The sequence below is a fragment of the Belonocnema kinseyi genome, chromosome 7 (assembly GCF_010883055.1).
Source record: "Belonocnema kinseyi isolate 2016_QV_RU_SX_M_011 chromosome 7, B_treatae_v1, whole genome shotgun sequence".
Lineage (NCBI taxonomy): Eukaryota > Metazoa > Arthropoda > Insecta > Hymenoptera > Cynipidae > Belonocnema > Belonocnema kinseyi.
This window is the reverse complement of record NC_046663.1, coordinates 63,296,394-63,308,693: the sequence shown is the minus strand read 5'-3', so window position 1 is coordinate 63,308,693 and position 12,300 is coordinate 63,296,394. Positions and strand designations below refer to the sequence as shown.

At 33.3% G+C, this 12,300-nt stretch overlaps 1 protein-coding gene across 2 annotated transcripts in view; it reads right to left on the bottom strand.

Moving 5' to 3' along the window:
- Positions 1-12,300, bottom strand: part of LOC117177420 (ankyrin repeat domain-containing protein SOWAHB) — a 439,406-nt gene that overhangs the window by 189,684 nt on the left and 237,422 nt on the right. The window lies entirely within an intron of this gene.

Below are 12,300 nucleotides of genomic sequence, written 5' to 3'. Positions count from 1 at the left end.
TACTCCTTTCCCCTGCCGAGTGAGTCACGCCTACCCCGAAAGGGAAATGGCTTAATGGTGTAATAATAATAATAATAATAATAATAATAATAATAATAAAATACAATATATCTCACCCATAACATTATGTGAAACACTTTCTATCCTAAAGGCCTAAAAGCTACATGAAATCCGTCGAACTCCTCTTAGAACCCCTGAAATTTGTGGAGATCCTTTCAAAATCCCTGGAAAACTCGTCAATCTTTTTAATTTTGTTGCAAATTTTTAAAACCTTTGAAATATTATAATTTCGTTTGAAATTACATAAATGCCCGAATTCCATTGAAATTCTTAGAAATCCCGAGAATTTTTTTGACATTTCATTTCATTTATTTCCTAAAGTGCTCTAGAAATCAGTTAGAATAACACAAAATCTGATAAGTTCCTTTAAAATATGATAATTTCGCTTGAAATCCTATAAATCCCTGAACTGCTTACAAATCTTTCAAAATACCAAGAATTCCCAGGAAATTAAATTTAATCCTTAAATTTCTCTATAAATCCATTAGAATGATATAAAATTTTACAATTTCCTTTCAAATCTTATAATTTCCTTAAAAGTCCTATAAATCACTCAATCCGTAGCAACCTTTAGAAATTCTGAGAATTTCCTGGAAATTTAATTTAATTTATTCTCTAAATTGCTCTAGAAATCCATGATAATCACATCGGAACTTATAATTTCCTTTGAAGTATTATAATATTGTTTGAAATCCGAAAAATTCCTGAAATCCGTAGAAATCTTTAGATATTCCAAACATTTTCTTGACGTTTCATTTAACTTATTCCATAAAGTTCTCTAGGTAACCGTTAGAATCACAAAAAATCTCATAATTTCCTTTGAAATCTTATAATTTCGTTTGAAATCCTGTAAATCCCTGAAATCCGTGGAAATCTTTAGAAATCCGAAGAATTTGCTGGGCGTTTCATTTCATGTATTCCCTAAGGTTCTCTAGCAATCGGTTCGAATCATGTAAAATATTATAATTTCAATTGCAAACTTCTAATTTCTTTTGAAATCTTAGAATTTCGTTTGAAGTCTTATAAATCCCTAATTTCCATTAAAATTTTTAGAAATCCCAAGAATTTCCTTGAAATTTAATTTAATTTATTCGCTGAAATTCTCTAGAAATGCGGTAGAATCACATAATTCTTATAATTCCCCTTAAAATCTTATAATTTCCTTTGGGGTCTTATAATTTCGTTTAAAATCCTATAAATCTCTAAAATCCATAAAAATCTTTAGAAATCCCAAGAATTTCCTTGAAATTCAATTTAATTTATTTGCTTAAGTTCTCTAAAAATCCGTTAGAAGCACATAAAATCTTATAATTTCTTTTGAAATCCTACATAAATCCCTGAAATCAGTAGAAATATTTTTAAATCCACTGAAATCTATTTAAAGCAACTGAAATCTGTTGACAACCTCTCAAAATTCCTGGAAAACTCGTCAACCTTTTTTAATTTTCCTCACATTTTTTAAATACTTAGAAACCTTATAATTTCTTCTACAATCTTATGATTTCCATAAAAAAACGTGAAATCGTTAGAAATCATTCCTTCAGGAATTCCTTTAAATTTTATATAATTAATTCTTTAAAGTTTTAAGGGATTTTTCAGAATCACATAATCCCTTATAATCTTATAATTTCTTTTAAAATCCTATCAGAATCTCCTAAATATGATGAACTCCATTGAAATCCTTGAAATATTCAAATAACAAACGGAAATATATTAAAAGCCCTGAAAACTATTGAGATCCTCTCGAAATTCCTGGAAAACTCGCCAATCTTTTTAAATCCCTTGAAACCTGTAAAAAACCTTGAAACCTTTAAAATCCTTTAAGATCTAATAAAGCCCTTGAAATTATTTGAAAATCCTTACAATTTGTTTAATTTCGTTCAATTCTCTGGAATCTGTTAAAATACCCTGAATTTTTGATTGTGTCCTTGTACCCTTAATTGAAATACTTTGAAGTTCTCTAAAAATATCCCTTAAATCTTGTGAAATCCCTAATAATTCCACAAATATAGAATAATATCTTCCAAAATTCCTTCAATCCATATTAAATCTTTAAAATCCCCTGAAAACCTTTAAAACCGCATAAAATCTAATAAAACCCCTTGAAATTCCTTGTAATCTTTTAGAATATTCGTAAAGCATTGAAATCCATTGGAATCTTTTAAATCTAATAAAGTCTATTTAAAACCCTAGAATTATGTTAAAAACAGTTAGAATCCTTGAAAAACTCTAGAATTTTTTTTAATCCCTTAAAATCCATAGAAATTTTTAACAACTTTATGGAATATTTATATTTCTTTTAAAATCTTATGAATCCCACAAAAATGTTACACTTTCTTGAAATTCGGAATATGCCGTACAATTTTAAATCCTTGGAATTTGATGAAATAATTTGAAATTCCTTTGAAATTTTTCCATCTCGTGAAAATCCCTGGAAATCTTTAGAAGTCCCTTAAAATTTCTTTCCATTTTATTAACTCCCTGAAGTTATCTAGAAATTCTCTAATTACTCCTAAAATTCCTTAACATTTGAAACCTTTCGCACTTTTTCAAAATCCTTGTCATTTTTGTAATCTTTTAAAAATTTTGGAATCTTGTAAAATCCCATAAATATTTTTAAATAATCTCGAAGCTTTTAAAACCCTATAAAATCTATTTGAGTTTCTGAAATCGGTTAAAATCATACAAATCCCCTTGGAATCTGTTACAATCTCGTAAAATTGGTATAAATTTCTAAAAAAACAGAAAACCTTTAAAATTCTGATTTTTTAGAAGGTGGTTGTTGTTTTTACCAATCTAGCGAAGAGTTTGAAAAACATAGTTAAAGGCATTAGCGATCAATTTGAGAAAATAGTACCACTTGTGTAATTTTTGTTAAAATAGTAGCAAAATAGTAGCATCATTAAAGAAAGGGCCAAAAAGATTCTAATTTTCAATTTCATTGAACCATAACTTTCATGAAATGAAGAACGAGTACAAGTACTGGAATCCGGTTTGGTAAACACGTATCGCTTTTTTAAATTTAATTTTTACCTTTTTTATGGGTTCTTTAACTTTTCTCTTCATTTCTGTTGGCAAAAACGTTTACTTTGTAATTTCTCCTGCACGCAATCTCGGGTGGCTGTTTTCTTTTAGCCAACCTCGTCGAATACTATATACATGCAGGTGATGAGCATCATACTTATTGCCAAGCTATTATGCACGCAAAAACTATAATTGGAATGTAATCACCGATGCAGTTCTGCGGCCAAACAGTGATTCGATTAATTTGTTTCCTTCAGGCCTACTTTTAAAATAAATTATATACTGCATATATTTTTTTCAAAATTCCCTTGATTTTTCCGTGACAGTTTTTCATTTTCCTTGAACGTTAATTCAAACAAAAATTTCAAATTTATTATATCTATTTGAAAAAAAAAGATTACTTTTAAAAAGAATTGCGAAATTTCAACCTATCATGACGAATTGTCAACCAAAAGGTTGAATTTTGCAGGAAAAAAAGATTAAACTCCAACCAGAAACATCTGAATTTTCAACCAAATAACTTAATTCTTCAAAAGACAGTTTAATGTTCAACAAAAAATATGAATTTTCAAACCTAAAGGACGAATTTCCCGTCCAAATAACGAATGTTCAATAAACCGTTTCAATTTTCGACCAACGAAAAATAACCTTTTTAAAAAATACTTAATTTTTCAAAACAAAACATTAAAATTCAATCAAGATGAGTTGAATTAAAAAACAAAAGATTAATTCTCAAAGAAAAATATAATATTTAATATTTCTACCAAGAAATAACGTATTTTTAATATAATAATAAAATTGTAAATCAAATTGATCAATTTTCCATAAAGCAGTTCAATTTTCGTCTAAAAAAGATGAATTTTTAAAAAATATTTTAATTTTCAAACCAAAAAATTAGACTTCAACCAAAAAAGTTGAATTTTCAACAAAAAGATTATTTCTGAACGAGAAATATAATAGTTGATATTTCACCAAGAAAAAAATGAATTTTTAACAAAACAGTTCAATATTAAACCAAAGAGAGGAATTTCCTATAGAATAAATAAATTTTTGAAAAACAGTTGAATTTTTAAACAAACACAAAAAATAATTTTCTACCAAGAAAGATGAATGTTCAACAAAATACAAAATCTTCAAATAAATAGTGGAATTTTTAACTAAACAAAGCACATTTTTAAAACAAAAGACGAATTTGGAAATAAAAAAGGCCAATTTTCAACCAAAAATAGAAGTTATTTTTCATTTAAAAAATGAAGTTTCAATCAAAAAAGTATTTTCAACAAAACAATTTAATTTTTGAAAAAAAGATTACTTTTTAGCTGCATTAGTGAATTTTCAACCTAAAAAAATGAATTTCCCACCAAATGGTCGAATTTCGAACTAAACAAGATCAAAGTTGAATTTTCAATGAAAAAGATGAATTTTGAACGAAAAAGATAAATTTTTAATTTAAAAGGAGGAATGTTCTTCTCAATAAACAAATGTGCAACAAAAAATTCAATTTTCGAATAAAATGAACAAATTTCACAAAATATTTAAACCTTCAACAAAATAGATGAATTTTTAACTAAATAGTTGGATCTTTAACCTGTAAAGATGAATAAAATTCTCGACTAAGAAAACGAATTTTCAAACAAAACACACAAATTTTCAAACAAATCGTTGAATTTTTAACTTAAATAGATGAACTTTTGAAAAAAGAGATGAATTTTAAATCGCAAATGAAGAAGTTACATCTTAAATCTTCAGTAAACAAAATTATCATTTAGTTTTCTAGTAAAAAGAGGAATTTTCAACTAAAAAAAATTAAATTTTCAACCAAAAATGAAACAGCTTTCAGTTGAAAAAATGAATATAAACGAAGAAATTAGTTTATAACAAAGTAGTTGAAGTCTCAACCAACGAGAAGAATTTTCAACCGAAATAATGAACCTTCAATTGGAATAGTTAAATGTTCAGTTGAAAAAAATATTTTCCACTCGAAGCAAAACAAATTTTCAACCAAAAAATATGAATTCTAAGCAAATAATGTAAAAGTACGTATTTCAACCAAAAAAACGATTTTAGTTTTAAATGCAAACGGGCTAAATTCAACCGAGAAAGCCCAATTTTGAAATACAATCCACGGTAAAAAAATTGAGCAGTGACAGGAATATTATTCCTTATTATAGCTAAACAATTAGCTCAAAACGAACAAAAGAATTGAGAAAGTTCCGTGGATTAGTGAAAATTAATATCTTTGACCATTTTTCAATATACACCAAACTCTCGCCTTCAGTCACTCCGTTCTCGGCCTTCTTAGAACTGCTGGCTCACGCAGTTTCTCAGTGAGTAGGGGGAGATCGGTTGCGACATTATATATATAGATATATATTCCAATTGGAAGCGAGTCAGGCGGCCCTCACTGTTTACATTTCTATCCCCCCGAAATTAGTCCAAGGCCAATTGAAGTCTAATATAAAAGTAAAATATGAATCATTAACTAAAATGGTGCACAAATTTATAATATGATGGTAAATATAGAAATAGAAAAAATTACAATACCTTAAGTCATTATGTAGAAGTTTATTAATTGAAATCGAAAGTTTTTGAGTCGTTAAGTGATAAAATTAAAAGGATGTCAAGGTATGTACCCTCCGTCTCCATCTTACTAAATGAGTACTCGTTGTAATTAGAACATTTGCCAAGCGAATGACGCCTTGGCGCATGCGTAGTAACACTTCCAAAAGAATCATAGGCGTAAGCACCAGTTCTTTTTATTCTACCTAAAGATAAGATCAATCTGACAGTTTCACACTTTGATTCTTACCACAATAGATTACAATTTAAGTTTGATATTGAAAGCAAAAAGTCTATTAATTTTTTGAATTTACAACTTCTCCGAGATGATAATAACTTTATCATTACAAATTGATTTAGGAAAGCAACTTATTCTGAAAGATTTCTTAATTTTTTATCCAACCACCCTATCCAACATAAAATAGGAATTGTTAAAAACCTAGTCGATGCCGCTATTCTACTTTCAGAAAATACTTTCCACTTAGATAACTTGCAAATTGTCCAAAAATACTTATGGTATAATAATTATCCTAATGAATTTATACAGAAACATATTAAAAAAAGACTTTCAGAATTAGATTTGAAAAAAAACCAAGCTTCTAACGACACTGTTGATAGAATCATCACTGTAAAACAAGAGATCATATCCACACCTTTCGTGGGGACTATTTCTCAAAATTTTAAAAGGCTATTGAATAAATTTAAAATAAAAACTGTTTCTAGAGTCGATTTCAAGCTAAATAAATTTATTAAATTATGTGAAGATAAAATAGATACTTTAGATCCATGTAGTGTAGTTTATAGAATCACTTGTGTTTGTACAAGGACCTATGTAGGAGAAACAAAATTCGCCATACGAATTAGAATAAAGGAACATAAAAATAACATCAACCATGTGGAAAAAAATCACAAAGTCATAGCTAAATATTTGGTTCAATGCCATGGAAAAGATCCGACTGTCATTAAATGGGATGAAGTTGAAATCCTACATGTCGAACCTAATTTTTATAAGCCTGTCTTTGCTGAAATGGTTTTCATTAAAAAAGAAGGCGAAAACTGTCTCAACAAAGTAACTGATTTAGATTTTTTCAACGATTCTTACAACATGATTTTAGATTCCTCATGTTACGTTGACACCTATTTTGTGTCTATTTATAGTCTATCTACATTTTACTCTGTGAACTATATACTACTTCGAATTTCTAACCATTGTTCAGTTACTCTATTTCTATGCAATCACATATATTTGATTATACAGTATAACTAGTGTTTACGCCTATAATACTTTTGGAAGTGCTACTACGCATGCGCCAAGGCAAATATCTAATTACAACGAGTACTCATTTAGTAAGATGGAGACGGAGGGTACACACCCTGTCATCCTTTTAATTTTATTATTTAACGACTCAAAAATTTTCGATTTCGGTTTATAAACTTCTACATAATGACTTAAGGTATTGTAATTTTTACTATTTCTATGATTACTATCATATTATAAATTATATTTATAATAATATTAAGAATAGGCGTCTCAAGGAATAATCGTAAGAACACTGGTCCATTATGGGATCAGCGAAATGAAATGGCGACAGTCTGATCGGGAGCAGTGTCCGTTCACATTTACTTCACACAATTTATACGCTTTTTACCAGTTAAAATGTGTGGTAACTATATTGAAATGTGAAGAACCTCGAGGAAAAAAATAAACTTGACCTCTAACTGCATTATACGAATTTCAGAGAAATTCATTATCTCGATACCAGACGAAAAATTGGTTACTGTAAGTTAATATATTTCTATAACAATTAAATGTTTTTCTAATCTAACGTTAATAAAATTATACACAATCTGTCGAAAACAATAAATTCTCGTACTAAGCAACTTTTTAAAAATTGCTGATGTACGAAAACAATTTATATAAAATAACTAAATGTTTAACTCGAACTAACTAAACGTTTTACCTAATCTAAACGGACACTTTCTTTGAGTTTAATATACAGTAGACTCTACGACACTTCTCGTTTTCGGGGCTCTAGGGGAAGTGAACACGAAGTGTCAGAATACCCTCTCCCCTGCGACATGCGAGAGCCACGTGACGCGCGCGCGAATTTAAACGCTCTCAAGCGCCATATAGTTTTGTCAAACATGTTCGGTGAAAGCAAACCTTCCCTTCAGTGGCACCGGAACGAAAATCTTTTTGGGTAGCATTCTAAATTTCGGAAATTCTCATTTTTCAGTTTGATTTTTAACTGTAGAAGTTTCAGTGAAACTTATCGAATTTATAATTATTTCTGGAGAAAGAAAATGTTTTAGAAGTTACGAATTCGAATTTAAAAATTAATCGACTTCAGAGTTTCATAAATTCCAAGTTTTAAATTCAAAAATTTTAAAGAATTTCAGTAAACTTAATTGCGGAATTTTTGAATATGTAAACTTTGAAAGAATTTGCTGAGAGATAGAAATTTTACGTATTTTTCTTGGCAGCTCCATTGAAATTCTATTTTAAAAAATGTCACAATATAGGTTAATAGGCATTTGGTAAACAGTTTGACAAAACAAAAGATATGCCGCCTTGTTCGGCGTATTTTAATATTTAGACATACCTTTACAGGATGAATTTATAATTTCCAGTGCGCGACAATATTGAAAATTCCACTGTGAAGCACAAAAGATCACACGAGCCTATATAAAGTCGCCCTAACCTAAACGTAAAGTTCCGCTCTAGAATTTTCGAGAGTCTAGCCGCATTCGGCTGGGTCCGTATCATGTCACATGCGGAAAGTCTCGCTGCGGCGAGTCTCACCTGCGGCATGTCACATCTGCGGAATGTCTCATCTGCGGTAAGTCACAACCGCGGCATGTCACATCTACGGCATGCCTCATCTGCGGCATGTCACAATTGCGGCATCTCTACTCAGCGGCTTCTCTCCCGCGCGGCATTTCTCACTGTGAAATTAACAATTTTGCCGCATCTCTCACCAGTAAAAATTTTCCAAGTGGCATCTCTCCCTTCCAAAAAATGTTTAATGTCCAACTAAAAATGGCTAAACTGAGGCAAGTCTCCCTGGACTAATTGTCTTCGCTGTGGCATCTCTACCCCAGAAAATATTTTCGGGTTCATATTAAAATATTAAAACTGCGGCAAGCCTTCCGGAACTAATTGTCACATCTGCGGCATCTCCCACCAGCGAAAAGTCTCCGCAGTGGCATCTCTCATCCGTGGAAGAATGTTCAAATCCACATCAAGTGGCAAAAGTGTGGCAAGTCTCTCACGACTGATTGTCACACCTGCGGCATCTCTCGCCCGAGGCAAGACTCCCCAGCGGCATCTCCCATTCGGGAAAAATTTTCCAATCCACATCAAACTGCCAAAAGTGAGGAAAGTCTCCCGGGATTAATTGTCACATTCGCGGCATCTGCCATCAGCGGCAAGTCTTCCCAGCGGCATCTCTCCCCCAAGAAATATTTTTAAGCAATTCCAAAGATGACGTAACTGCGGCAATCCTCCCCAGCAGCATCTCTCTCCCGAAAAAACTTGTTAAGTACTTCCAAAGGTGGAACAACTACGGCAAGTCTCTCCAGCGGCATCTCTCCCCCACGAAAATTTTGTAAGAACTTCTAAAAATGGAAAAACTGCGGCAAGTCTACCCAGCGACATCTATCACCCAAGAAAATTTGTTCAGTACTTCCAAACATGGTAAAAATTTGGCAAGTCTCCCCAGCGGCATCTCTCTCGCAAGAAAATTTTGTAAGGACTTTCAAAAATGGCAAAAGTGCGGCAAGTCTCCCCAGCGGCATCTCTTCCCCAAGAAAATTGTTTAGGAACTTCTAAAAATGGCAAAAGTGCGGCAAGTCTCTCCAGCGGCATCTCTCCCCCAACAAAGTTTTTTGCAGTTTTGAAGATGACAAAAATGAGGAAAGTCTCCCCAGCGGCATCTCTCTCCCAAAAAAGTTTTGTAAGAACTTCTAAAAATGGCAAAAGTGCGGAAAGTCACTCCAGGGGCATCTATTCCCCAACACATTTTCTAAGTAGTTTTAAAGATGGCAAAAATACGACAAGTCTCCCCGGCGGTATCCCTCCCCCATGAATATTTTTTAAGAACTTCTAAAAATGGCAAAAGTGCGGCAAGTCTTCCCAGCGGTATCTCTACCAACAAATTTTCTAAGTAGTTTTATAGATGGCAAAAATGCGGCAAGTTTCCAAAGCGGCATCTCTCCGCCATGATTATTTTTAAAGAACTTCTAAAAATGGCTAAAGTGCGGCAAGTCTCCCCAGCGACATCTCTTTTCCAAGAAAATGTTGTAAGAACTTCTTAAAATGGCAACAGTGTGGCAAGTCTCCCCAGTGGCATCTCTTCTCCAACAAATTTTCTAAGTAGTTTTAAAGATGGCAAAAACGCGGAAAGTCTAAGGAAAGTCTAAGGATGGTAAAACTGTAGCTAGTCTCCCTAGCGGCATCTCTATTCCTATACAATTTTTGTTAACTACTTCCAAAGATGGAAAAATTGCGGCAAGGCAGATAAAAAAACTGTTGGCGAGGCTTGCCGAATTTTTGCCATATTTAAAACTACTTAGAAAAATTGTTGGGGGAGAGATTCCGCTGGGGAGACTTGCCGCACTTTAGCCATTCTTAGAAGTTTCTAAAAAAATAATCATGGGGGAGAGATGCCCCTGGGGAGACTTGCCGCGTTTTTGCCATCTTGAAAACTACTCAGAAAGTTTGTTGTGGGAGAGATGCTGCTGGGGAGACTTGCCGCACTTTTGCCATCTTTAAAACTACTTAGAAAATTTTTTGGGAGAGAGACGCCGCTTGAGAGACTTGCCGCACTTTTTCCATTTTTAGAAGTCCTCAAAAAATTTACGTGGGGAAAAGATGCCGCTGGGGAGACTTGCCGCAGTTGTTCCACCTTTGGAAGTACTTAACAAGTTTTTTCGGGAGAGAGATGCCGCTGGGGAGGCTTGCCACAGTTACGTCATCTTTGGAAGTGCTTAAAAATATTTCTGAGGGGAGAGATGCCGCTGGGGAGACTTTCCGCTGATTTCAGATGTCGCGACTGTGACAATTAATTCTGGGAAACTTGCCTCACTTTTGCCAGTTTGATGTGGATTGGAAAATTTTCCCCGAATGGGAGATACCGCTGGGGAGTCTTGCCGCCGGCGAGAGATGCTGCAGGTGTGACAATCAGTCGTGAGAGACTTGCCACACTTTTGCCACTTTGATGTGAATTTAAACATCCTTCCACAGGTAAGAGATGCCACTGGGGAGACTTTTCGCTGGTGGGAGATGCTGCAGATGTGACAATTACTTCCGGGAGGCTTGTCGCAGTTTTAATATTTTAATATGAACCCGAAAATATTTTCCGGGGTAGAGATGTCACTACGATGACAATTAGTCCAGGGAGACTTGCCTCAGTTTAGCCATGTTTTTTGGAAGGGAGAGATGCCACTGGGAAAATTTTTACTGGTGAGAGATGCCGCAAAAATTTCAATTTCACAGTGAGAAATGCCGCGCGGGAGAGAAGCCGCTGCGTAGAGATGCCGCAGTTGTGACATGCCGCAGAGGTGACATACCGCAGATGAGACATTCCGCAGATGTGACATGCTACAGAAGAGACATGCCTCAGATGTGACATGCCGCAGGTGAGACTCGCCGCAAAGAGACTTGCCGCATGTAACATGATATGGATCCCATTCGGCCGCGTATGTTTGTGGGTGAAATGAGGCAAGGAGTGGGGGCGAGCGAACAAAGGGGGAATCGGAAAACGAGAAGTGTCTTAGCATGAAGTGTCGTAGAGTCTACTGTAATTCTCGATTCATTCCTTCGTCTCAAAAAAATTTTTTCCGGGTAGTAAAATCCACGACGAAAAAAAGGATTAATTTTCAACCAAACAGTTGCATTTTTCAACAAAAAAAAATCGATATTTTAAACAAAAAAGATGAATTTTTAAACCGAAAAGAGGAATTGTACAAAAAAATGGTTAACTTTTCATATTCAAACACGAGAATTTTAAGGTTGTGACATTTTTAACATAAAATCTTTTATAAACGAAATAAAATAATGCTAAATTAAAATGGTTAAATTTTGAAATTATAGTTGACAGCTATTTAAAGTGCCCCTTCTAGAAATTCCCAGACAAATAAAGTTCCCTTTTTCTGATTTCTAGGCTTCCCTAACCTACAGCCACCCTGTTAGAAAACTCTAACAATGCCGGGTATTCAAAAAAAACAAAACAATTTTATCCTGTTTTTAAAACTTGATGAATATCAAAATCCACAATTAACAAGAAAAATATTCAATTTTGCCTCGAAGGGTGGCAGATTTTGCTATAAAGACGTTCTTGGACCAGTAATTTGTTATGCATGTCTCATGCTGGAATGAAAATTGCATTTAATTCGATGGTGTCCTCAAGCTACGGACTACATAAATATAGATGTTCTGTTTAAAAAACCATTTTCTCGTGTTTAGCATAATATGTAATCAAGGGGACTGAATTGGCTACCGGTTCTTCCTCCTTTTTTGTTCGCTCGAGTTTAACACTGGTAGGATGGATCGAAAATTTTTATAACCAGAAGTTCACTCTCTTCTATGGATCTTCCTTTTTGCAGTTTTTATGATCTCACATTATTCGAGTAGCCAGTATTTTTTCAGGGGGGGGC